General features: G+C 41.7%; 1 pseudogene; it reads left to right on the forward strand.

Annotated features, from left to right (window-relative positions):
- Positions 1-2,423: 2,423 nt before the first annotated feature.
- On the forward strand, positions 2,424-3,421 carry LOC136479686 (probable apyrase 3; annotated as a pseudogene).
- Positions 3,422-12,166: the final 8,745 nt, after the last annotated feature.

The following is a 12,166-nucleotide window of genomic DNA, read 5'->3' on the forward strand; positions in this document are numbered from 1 at the left end:
ATCAGGCTTTGTAAGAGAAAAAAATGAAATTTCTCTTATGTGCTATAGTAGCCATAGTGTGAAAAAGCTACTATTTTCATCCCCAAATTTCACCCATCTAATAGTGTTTCTCTGTTTCTAGTAGATCCTTTTAGATTCCAGTAAAGATGCAAGGTGATCCTTGACCGGCCTTTTGAAGGCCTTTTCTAGATTTGAGAGTTGTCTTTGCTCCTCAAGACCATCCATGAGCAATAGAACCCAATTGCAATTATAAATGAGCTTGCTTAGCTTGGAAAGGTTCTTACTCCATTTTCTCAGACCAGCTCTGACATGTTTGAGCTTTGAAGATAGATTTTTGGATGCATTGGCATATATTGTTGAGTTATTCCAATGAAGAGCCACGGTGTTTAGAAAATCAGCATGATCCACCCAATAATTTTCAAACCTAAAAATATTTGATTTGGGGATTGAGCTTCCAATGTGTAGCATATAAGGAATGTGATCTAAAATTGGCCTTGACAAAGGTTGTACATGTGTAGCAGGATGGGAGAGGGTCCAACTAGAGGAAGTAAAAGCCCAATCCAACTTGACAAGGAGGGGGTCAGATAGTGTAGTTTCTGCCATTGAAAGGTATTTCAACTAAGTCCAAGTCAGAAATAATTTCATTAAAAAAAGTTCATTTCTGATAGATCACCTCCTGGTTTGTTCCTATTTTCAGGTTGCCTGATCAGATTGAAATCCCCAGCAAGTAACCAGTCATCAAACTCACCAGGTATCAAAGTTCATCAGCCAAGTGGCAAAAGCTTGCTTCTGGTTGGACTATGAAGGGCCATATATGTTTGTAATATGAAAACTCTTGTTATCCAACTTGTTTATCATCTTAATAGTGATGGCATAGGAATTTGTCTGAACTACAGAGCCCTCAAACACACTGTTGTTCCATGCTGTTAAGAGACCACCTGCAGCTCCAACTGAGGGAGAAAAATCAAACTGATAGAAATTTCTGGGATAGAATTTTTTAATGTAGAAGATGTCAAAGTTCTCCCTTTTTGTCTCTTGTATACAAATGATTTGGCAAGCACTCTCTGTAATTTTCCCTCTTAAAGCATCTCATTTTTCCTGAGAATTAATGCCTCTGATATTCTAAAACAAAATTTTATTGTATCTTCTACTATCCATAAACACAATCTATGTAAAAAAGACAAAGTTTGTTCATACAAATGACAAACTGGATCAGCCATCTTACGTATCTGTGGGGATGTGAGTGAAGCATTTGTAGGTCTGGGTAAAAAACCATGCAGCCAACTCTGTCATTTCGACGACTATTAACATGATTACAGAGGATGAGAGTAGAGGGCATTGTATTTGTATCGAGACTCACATAACCAGGTTCAGAGATAGGAATCAAGACCATAAAGAAATGAAAAGCAACATTAGCATTAACAAGGAACACAAGCATAAGAGACAGGTAACCCAAACACTTCCCAGGATTATTAAAATAGCAAAGGATGCAATAGTACATGATCTTATTGTTCCAGTACATAGACTGGGACCTGGGACTAGACAACCGACAGACATCTAAACATGGATAACTTTGGAGCAACAAAAGCACCTTAGCAGGTGCACATAGAGACAAATCTGTGATACTACTCATCTATATTGTCTTTCTCAAGAAGAGCAACAGAAGCAGCCTCAGGCTGGATCTGTAGGAAAACCAGTTGCATTTCCTTCCGGAATCTCTTTGGAGAGATGTGGTGCAGCTCCATAGTTGGAAGGTCCTGGAATGATGGCCAGGGGGTGGGATCAACAACAGCTTCCTCTGCAGTGAATGTCTCCTTAACTTGATTGGTTGCCTTGGCACTTGCAGCATCCTTGTAACCTCCAAGTTTGTTTGCAATTCTTCTGCTACGCCTCAGAAAGCTATCATCCAACTTCTCCTTAACCTTCAGGCTCTTTCTCTTGCGTGGGGTCTGGAAAACAGCAGGAGCTTCATCCAGGATCTCAACTTCTTCATCCTCATTTTCAGTTTCTGCTTCAGCTTCTCCAAACTCTGCATCAGCATCCCCCATTGTTGTATCAACCTCTTCTTCGTCAGAGGTGACGTAGTCCAAGACAATCTTCTCAAGAGATGATCCCCCAATCTGTGGAGAGAGAAGAAAGGCGACATGTATGAGGAGACGTTGATCATTAAAATAGGTAGGAATCAATGTGCCATGATCAATAACTAACAGATTCAGAAAGGAAAGAAAGTTAGATGCAGGTGTGATAGATATGAAATTCAGTACCTCTTTCAGAATGGATGGAACCACTGCAACGAGGGGATCAGAGGGCACACTGGGACTATAGATCTCTGATCTAATCCTTGGAGCCGGGAACTGTACAATTGCATTAGCTGGAGTGGGGCTTGGCAGGTTTTGAAAGCTGCTCACTTGAATTGAACCATTATGGACACTGATGGCTTCAGTTTGTTGCTGCACAACCTGGGCATTCTGCACACTCTGTATTTACTCGATCGAGAAAAAAAAAGATCATTATATTCTGCATAGCATATTCGAAATCAGTGCTGCGAGTGGTCATCCAGGACCTTGTCCTTGCAGTTACCTGCGCTACGGTGCTGTTGCATCACGCCTAGAGATTCTGAAGGCGAAGAACGGGCCATTCAGTTTCTGCATCCTCCGTGGGTTTAGTGGTATGCTTTTCTTTGACAGACTTTCACACAGATGTTTCCAAGGGCATCCTTGGGGCATGAATGATTAGCTCTCCTTTTCTCCATTTTTGTGAAGGTAAGTACAGCTACCATGGTGAGGAATATGATGCAACTGCGGCGCCAGAAGGCGCAGTATATGACAGGTGTAGTCAAGAGATTGCCAAGGCGCTGAAGCTGAACGCACCGTGCAAGACGAAGAACTGCACATTTGACGGCGTACGTGTGGAACGGGGGAGGCGGAGCAGGGCAGGACACCATCTACGCCGCGTCGGCCTTCTACTACCTTGCCGCAAATGTTGGGTTCATAGATAGCAAAGCTCCCAGTGCCGAGGTCACTCCTGCCATGTTCAAAGCTGCTGCATGCAAGGCTTGCCGGTTGAGCGTCAAGGAAGCAGCAGTTGAATACCCGAATGTTCGCAGCGACGATGTGCCTTACACATGCATGGATCTTACATACCAGTACACTTTGCTTGTTAATGGATTCGGTAGGTGGCATCGATTCTCTTTGTATTTACAACTATACACACTGACAAGTTCTTTTTTTTCTTTCTGATTTCTGTTGTTAATCACTCATGTTGATATGAACTGTTTGCTTCTGCTGTAGCATTGCATCCAATGAACAGGATCACATTGGTGTCCAAGGTGAAGCGTGGCCAGTACTTCATTGGAGCCACATGGCCTTTGGGTAGTGCTATTGAGGCCATCTCACCCAAAAAGCATGTCCAAGACCAGTAGGGTACTCTATTGAGGCTTGGCCGGCCGCATATATGTATCACTCTATGGACTATGGAGTTAATTAGCTCTCCTATCGAATATAATATCTTCATACCCACTGCATAACTTCATGGCAATTAATGCCTATGAAAATTGGGCATTAGCTTGTAGTGTTAATCATGTCCTGAAATCGAAACAGTGGCAAGAAAGGAATCCATGGGCTCACCGAGATAAAATTTGAGGCCCGCATGTACGGTGCATTATTTAGAACATGAGGCCCGGGCCTGCTAGGATTGCCGGCCCGCGATGTACCCAGGCCACTCTTCCCTCCTGATTCTGCTGCAGGTGGCTAGGAAACGCTGGCCTGACTTACATCTGCCCATGACTGCACCTCCTAACATATGCAGTTCTAGTACTATGCCGGATGCTGATAGCACCTACTAATTAATGTACTATACGACGTTTTCACCAAACACACTGTATTTGCATGCGCATTCAGCTCTGTTCGTGCATGCTATGAGCACATTCTCACTGACCCTGTTGATATTAAAGTTGATGAAATCACCAAGCGTGCCATGTCATAACATACACGCGGGATCGTACTAGCAAAATCTATGGCCTTGCTCTAAACTCTAAAATAGGCCATAACAATCTAGAACATAGAACGATAGTCACATATAATGCTCCCATGGCACTAACCTATAGCATTGATCGAGTAGTTAACAAAGAAATAGTTTTCTTTTTTTGTTTTTGCGAATGAACAAAGGAATATTTTTCAACGATAATACAAGGCAAATAGTCAATTACCTACAAATCATTAGGAACTAGGCTCTTTACTCGTTGGGTGCTAGCCTCCAAGTAACAATCGTCTCAAATTTTCGATGGATCCATGGCACTACGATAATTGGGCACTCAGCCGCCGTCGCCAACGCATTGCAGTTTGCACTCTGATGTTTGCGGTGTACATACTAGTGGACTCGAAATTATATTCCTTGTCTGCCAAGCGGAGATGGTGACTCGGTAAGTTGGATCGGGATGGGGTAGTCAGTGGACGGACAAACGACGATGTAGATGGAACTGCAAAGTGAAATATAGAAAGAGATGTAGCGATTCTTAGACAGAGATGACACCTAGTTTCCTTTCTCTTTTATTGCATTTAACATCACAAAATCATTCGAATAGTAATTTTGATCTCTGAAAATGCATATATGTGTAATGAACTTATGCATTTACTAAACTATGTTATATTTGTTTGGCTTGGCTTTATTTATTTAATATGGTTGTGGTGGTAGTGAATAAATATGTATAAGAAGTTTTTTTTTTGTAATGGCAGTTATGGGACATTTAGAAGTATGCGTAGATTGATGTTGGTTAATTTCTCTTAATATTAGTGGTAGGTAATTTATAAATATTATTAGAGGTACGTAGATTTGGTTTCTTCTGTGTTTTTTTTTTTGTTTTCTCGTAGCCATCTAATTTTTATCTAACTATTTACGTTGAAATTTTTAGACCTAGCTTCTAAGCAAACGTGGACGCCCTACGCAGATAACAAAGATATCGATTGAGGAAAATAAAGGCTTGCTAAGGATTAGTGAAACAAAGGCTGTCGTGGCCTCCGCCATACCATCTCTTTCTGCATTCTTGGAGATATCACTAGCAGAGAAATGAGCTGTACTTCTGGTTCTCAACCCCTTCAGTCCCAGTTTTGGAACCGGGAGTACGAATCCGGGACTAAATGGCCCCTTCTTTAGTCCTGGTTTCACGTCTGAGACTAAATGTCCATCTTTAGTCCTGGTTAGTAATACTAACTGGGACTAAAGAGGCCTCTCGGTCTGACCACGTGGGTCGTCCCTTTAGTTCCTGTTGGTATTACCAACCTAGATTAAAAGTTTTTTTTCTTTTTTTTATTTTTATTTTCAATTGATGATTCGTTTTGGTTTTCGAATACGCATTCTACGCTGCTAATAATATACGTATTCTACACGTTTATAATGTTCGAACATTTTGTACAAACTAAAGTATGAAACTAACGTATATATTACATGTATATACATATATTGTACGTAATTTTATGGACATATAATATGTGTGTGTGTGTGTGTATATATATATATATATATATATATATATATATATATATATATATATATATATATATATATATATTACAAATAAAGCTTGCATTGTATATTCTATCATATCCTTGGGATAATAAATTCACTCCATCTGGTTTGGCTTCCATGTTTCGTTGACGTCATTGTAGAACTCGCCGGCAGGGTTGAGGACCTGGTCATTAAGAAATCATGCTATGGTCTCTTGAATTGCTTTTAGTTGGTCACGTCGTATGACTTTTTCCTTCAACCATAGAGTCTTCAATAAAAGTTAAAGGAAAAGTATTAATATATATATATATATATATATATGTGTGTGTTGGTCACGTGATTACTTATATATATTAGCAATAAAAGAAATTATAAATATATGAATATATTTATATAACGTACTTTGAGGTTCTCTTCAGGAGTTCTTTTTGAGTACGCTATGATGAACTCGCAAACATAGTATCCGCAGTAGTTGTTCCCCCTGTTCTTGCCTCAGAACCCACTTTTACGAGAAAAAATATCCGATGAATTGAAAGCATGCATGGTGTTAATTGAATTATATATATATAAATGTAGCTGGTACTTACTTTGTGTGCGATTACATCCAGTGACGCTTTGCAATGTTTTATGTGTTGTTCCTCAATGAAACTTTTTCAAACACTGCGCCCAATAAAATAAAAAAATTAATTTGGCCTTTAATAATTATTGCAGTTAAGAGATCAGGGTACATATAGTTGCTAGAGAGACCAAATTACCCTTGGATAATATCAATCATGTCTTGGTACTCTGTTTGCCCTTTTCTTAATGAGTCTATGATGTGTAACCGACTATTGGCCATATCGATGACCATCAATATCCAGTGATTGCTGCATATATTTTTTTTACATAAATATGATCGACATTAACTAGAGTCAACATATGTATATGTGGGAGATAGCTTAGCTAGTAAGCAAATAATTGAACAAATGTCCATATGATCGACATTAATTATTTAACACTCACTTAAAGTTGTAGGGGAATAGTATGTCCTTGTTTTGTTGGTTCACTAAGAACCTCATGAGATTTTTCTCAAGTCTAGCTTTCCATCCAGGTGACGGGGGATCAGGGTGTTTGAATACGACATTTGGATCAACGAAACCAACATCGTTATCCTATCTCTTTCTGAGTTCTGTCATCTCATATCTGCATATATAAAAATATAGTGTGAGGATATATAATTTATATATATACATGTAGCTTTATATATATACACTTTAATAGTAAAAAATAATCACACTTACAGACAATAGCAGCTAATGAGACTTTTGTCGAGAGAGTCCAGGTGGCATAGTTGGTGTAATTCTCCAAACTCGACATATATAACGTCATTGCCATGGAAGTAATGTTGGTTTCTAATTCTGACAGAAACAAAGTTCTCTCCCCGTTTACACGCCGCCATGTACCACTTGTTTAGCAGGTACATTTGCGTACCCAGTTCACCTAAGGCCTCAGGGTTGTATAGACTCTTTCCATGTTCAAATTTCTTCCAAGGATCCACTTTCTGAGCAGATGGTCCTTCGGCCAGCACTTGGGCAAGGTCAAAACCTGTATCCTCGTAAAACTGAACCAGTTCCTCAAAATCGACGTCCGGTAAGTCTAAGTTTGAACCATATTCATTACAAATGACAAGAGGGGGGACTGATTGTTGCGATTGTTGTCCGAGTTGTGCAACACCTTTCCATGCTCTAGTCTTTTTCTGTGCCCCCTCAAATGACTTGGTGAGAGAGCGGTCGTAGTCCAATTTTGACCGGGTCTTTTGAGATTCCTGCTTTTTCTGGTCCACCTTCTTTCTTAGAAGATCTAGAGCTAGGTAGAAGTACGGTTTTTCTGGGTTCTCCTTCGCTTGTCGTTGCTTTCTTACATTTTCGAAGAAACTTTTCACATCTTTTTGTACTTCAGCCTTTAATTCCTTTTCACTTTTCTCGTAAGATAGTTTTCGGGGAATAACTAGATTAGATGAGACTTTCTTCTTTGCCGACTGGTGGGCCAATGGCTTCGTTTGTGGGACGGACCTCTTAGGAGCTGGAGACCTCCTTGGAGGCGTTGGAGACCTCCTTGGAGGCATTGGAGACCTACTTGGAGGTAGCGGCGGTGGAGACCTCCTTGGAGGCGTTGGAGACCTCCTTGGAGGTGGCGGCGGTGGCAGCGTTGCATAATCATTGCCCGGAGCACTATGATGATCTAGAGATTGAATAATTGGACTTAGGTTGGCGGAGGCCCTGCTGTGTAATTACAAAAAAGAATAATTAGGTATAAGAAATTGTTATTATTAATCATGCATGTTAATAGAAAATTTGTGAAAAAATTATTTCGTTTACTTTTGTCCTCACCTATTATCTAGCAGTTGAGGAGGCGACGGTGGACTAGAGACCCCGGGAATAATGATGTAGCGCTTGCGCCATAGTATGAATGTCTTCTCTGCTTCTCCTAGAGTCATCTCCTCATCACCTCCTGGAATGTCAAGAGGCAGATCACTAAAACCTTTGTTAATTCTATCCACTAAGACGCTAACATATCTAGGTGGTATTATTGCCCTATGGATTCTTGGTGTCTTAGTAGGATCTGGAGGAGAAAAAACACCGAGAGCCACCATGATTGTGGCATTCTCTTTTGGAATATGTAGTTCACATGATGTAAACGGTGTAGTAATATCATCCACGGGGAAACGTAGCATTGCGTCATCTTGATTTGGCAACTCCATGGAAGCACAACTGCTTTTCAACTAATCAGGGGGCTAATATTAATGTTGATTCCTAGATCTGATGCGTGCCTTTGGGCACTCATTGCTATTTGCACTTGCTTTCTGATTTCGTCATGCATTCTAACTTGCATGTCTTGTTCGCACTCCTATGCTTGAAGCAATGCCTCCCGTGACTCATGAACCAATTCCTCCAACCTGTTGATCCGTGCTACATCCTCATCCTTCCTTCTCTATCGGCTTCTGTAGGTATCTCTGTCATTAGAGAAACCATGCTCCCAAGAAATGTTCCGTCCTAAACCTCTCGTTCGGCCACTATGTTCAATGGTCCCGAGGGCATACGTCAGTTCATCCTTCTCTCTATTGGGCCTGAACGCACCAATAGCTTTAGCTTGTAGAGCATAAGACAATCTTTGTGTTGCTCTTTCAAGTTTTGTGCCATGAACCAGCTTCCCGGTCTCTAGGTCCAGTCTTTCCCCATGAGCGAAAAACTAATTCTTCGCGCGTGTGGGCCAATTGAGTGATTCCGGTGTGATACCCTTGGCAAGAATATTCGCTTTCATTTTCTCCCACTTGGGAATGGCAGTCGCGTAGCCACCTGATCCCATGACATGGTGGTATACCTTCTGTTGGGCATTCTCTTGGTTCCTTCTCACCCGCTTCCGACGTCTTGTACTGTACAAAATCATTCCAGTAGGGCCTCAACTTCACGAGCGGGCCGCTAGTATTGAAATTGGGTGTTAGGTTCTTCTTGACGTATTTCGTGTATAGGGATTTCTTCCAATTCTGGAATTGTGTGGCCATCTTCTTCATAGCCCACTTTCGAACTAGTTCCTTCAATTCATCATCGTTGATAGCATCATAATCATCCGCTTGCAACATGAAATGTTGAAGGATATCATCCCAAATTAAATTCTTATCAAGATCAGAGACAAAACTAACATGAGGCTCGTTGATCTTTTACTTCCATTCATGGGCACTGATCGGAAGTCTGTCCCTTACAAGGCACCCACAGTGTTGCACGAATTTCCTTACATGTGGACCAAGTGGTTCGCCTGTCTCGATATTGAATTCTGATATTATGTAGCGTCCCTCCAATGGCTTTTTCGGGCCTTGAATTTTTTTGCTTTTCGCCATTGTGGTCGTTGATCCAGAGGACTACGTATAAAAAAGAATAAATCAATATCATGTGTACACATAATAGATGATAGATGCTCAAATATATATATATATATATAATATTCAAATATATATATAAATATAATATTCAAATATATATATAAATATATATACCTCGCCAGTATTTTCTTGCATAATATTTTCTTGGTTATCTTCAAGAGCCAGGTATTGACTCTCGTCATCTACATCCTGCTGGTCACCATCGGCAAATTGAGTGCCGGTGTTGATAATATTCATCATTTCTTCATCCATGTTGTCTCTTGAGGCAGCCATCTAGCTTTTATACCACCAGATATATCTATAAAAAATAAAAACTATATCTATAAAATGAACTCCTGCAGGACGTGCCACCTCAAGGATAGTAACATTTGTAAAAATCATTTTTGTATCTGTACTCCAGTAGACTCTATTGATTACTCTACGGTTTCTGGAAAGTTCGTCAAAGAAGACTTTGGTAAAAGTAAGATATTGATGCAACAAATGTAATAACAGCACTCTAGGTATATATAATCCGGCGGGGAAGAGGAGAGCAATGAATGAACAAGAACCCATCCAGACAGAGAGGAACAAGTGCTTCTCTCCATATAGTAATTCGTCCCAACAACACAATGGTGCTTGCCGACAAGGTTGCTAGTGTTGTGTCGTTGGCATTTTTCATGGCCGTGGCCATGGTCATTGTGGCAGGTAAGTAATTCACATGATATTTCCGTAGGTTAATAGAAGAATGAGAGTGTACACACATAATAATCATTTATCGTTTATATTTATATATATACTATGTTTGGGTATGGTGATTGACAGACTACTGCGACGATATCGGGACGTATGAATAAATAACCATCCATACTAGTTGACCTTGCTTATGTGATCATCTCGGCGAGCATTTCTCTACCGGACGGCACCATACTTGGCCACGGAAGAGCTCCAATTCTACGAGGAAGGGAACACGGTCTTCCACGATAGTTGCCGCTCTCCCTCGTAGAATCAAAGCTCCTCCTTGATGTCCATTACCGCTCGGCAGAGAACATGCTCACCGAGCTGAACACGGTCCGCGAGTTCAACTATTACGGATTTTCTACAATTTTCTAACTAGTCCATGCCAAGGAGGTGAAGGTATGCCCGCCCGAGTACGACAACTACGTGCCCTGCTACTACGTCACGGATGCCATCGAACGTCTCGGATCTAGGGGCCAGCATCCGCAAGTTCAACTAGTACGTGCGTTCCAAGCGACGAACGGCAGAGCCAACGAGCCAATGCCAACTTGCCCATCGAACGCCTCTTGTACGCCATCCATGCCCACTTGGGCACGTCAAATGCCATCAGCACTGCTTTGCGCTCGACGTAGCTACCAACGCCCCTAGGCATCTGCCGCTACCGCCATGGGCTCAAGTTTTTCCTCAACCGAAGCCACCCTCCCCGCAGCCGTGGTCGTCGCCGTTTCCCTCCTCGCAGTCGTGACCGTGAACAGGAGCATGCAGAACTCTAATCTCCCCGCACCGGTGACACCCAAGCTGAAAGGGATGGCGAGCATGACATTCTAGCCACCTGCAACGACCTTCGCCGCATCGGCAGCACCCACCACCGACCAAATGCGAGCCAGTCCGAGCACACACTCATACACAAATAAAATCTACAAATAAATATACACACATTGTTGCTCACATATAGCACGGTGAGCAACTCAAGCACGATGGCCGGAGGTTTTAATCAAGTCGACGACGAGGATGACGAGCGTGGAGGACAACGAGGATGGCTGGAGGTGATCTCTCGACGATGAGGATGCGACGGGGACGACGACGAGGACGAGGATCGACGATGGCGATGAGGCCGCGGTGGATCCAAATCAGATCTGGGCGAGGGCGTGGATGATGGTGGTGGATCTGGGTCTAGGCGTCGTGCACGAATGGGAGAGGCGTGAGCGGGGCTGCTGGTGGAGATGGCGAGAGACGGGAGAGGCGCGTGGAGGCGTCTGGAGGCTGTGGGGAGCGGCGGCGGCGTGGTGGCTCTCGGGCGAAGAATGAAGACGATGGATGGGGAGAAGAAGACGAGGTGATATATATTTGGCGGATCTTTAGTCCCGGGTGAAGCCACGACCCGGGACTACAGAATCTTTAGTCCCGAGTTATGGTAAAGTGAAGCCATGGCCCGGGACTAAAGAACCTTTAGTCCTGGCTGATGGTAAGAATCCGGACTGAAGGTTTGACCTTTAGTCCCGGGTGCAGCCATGACCCGGGACTAAAGTTATTTTTTGGCGGGCCACGAAAACGTAGCCAACCTTTAGTCCCGGGTGGTTGATCGACCCGGGAGTAAAGGTGGGCTGCAGTTGGTTCCAAATGTTTTCCCTTTTTTATTTATTTCTTTTATATAAATATGCAGAGAGTTATTAATTGCCTAATAAATAAAATATCATCCAAAAAATTATAATAAATATTTCTAGACTTAGTTTTGCATTATTATACACAACAAAAATTTGTAACCTAAACTCTTTTATTTTACTGTATAAATATTTAACATAGTGTAAATAATAATTATAATTTGCACCATGCAAAAATATACTACTTGATTAAAATCTTTAAAACTATTACTTTTTGACAGGAAATAAGTTTTCACATCTTATTAACGTTGATCATTTGGTTTTTCATCACACATTCTCCACGGAAAATCCACCGTCGAGCAGAAAATTCATTTAAACCGTAGAAAATATGAAAACACAGCAAAAAAATTTGAAGTCGCAGTTATTACATAAT

This window comes from Miscanthus floridulus, chromosome 9, assembly GCF_019320115.1.
Source record: "Miscanthus floridulus cultivar M001 chromosome 9, ASM1932011v1, whole genome shotgun sequence".
Classification (NCBI taxonomy): domain Eukaryota; kingdom Viridiplantae; phylum Streptophyta; class Magnoliopsida; order Poales; family Poaceae; genus Miscanthus; species Miscanthus floridulus.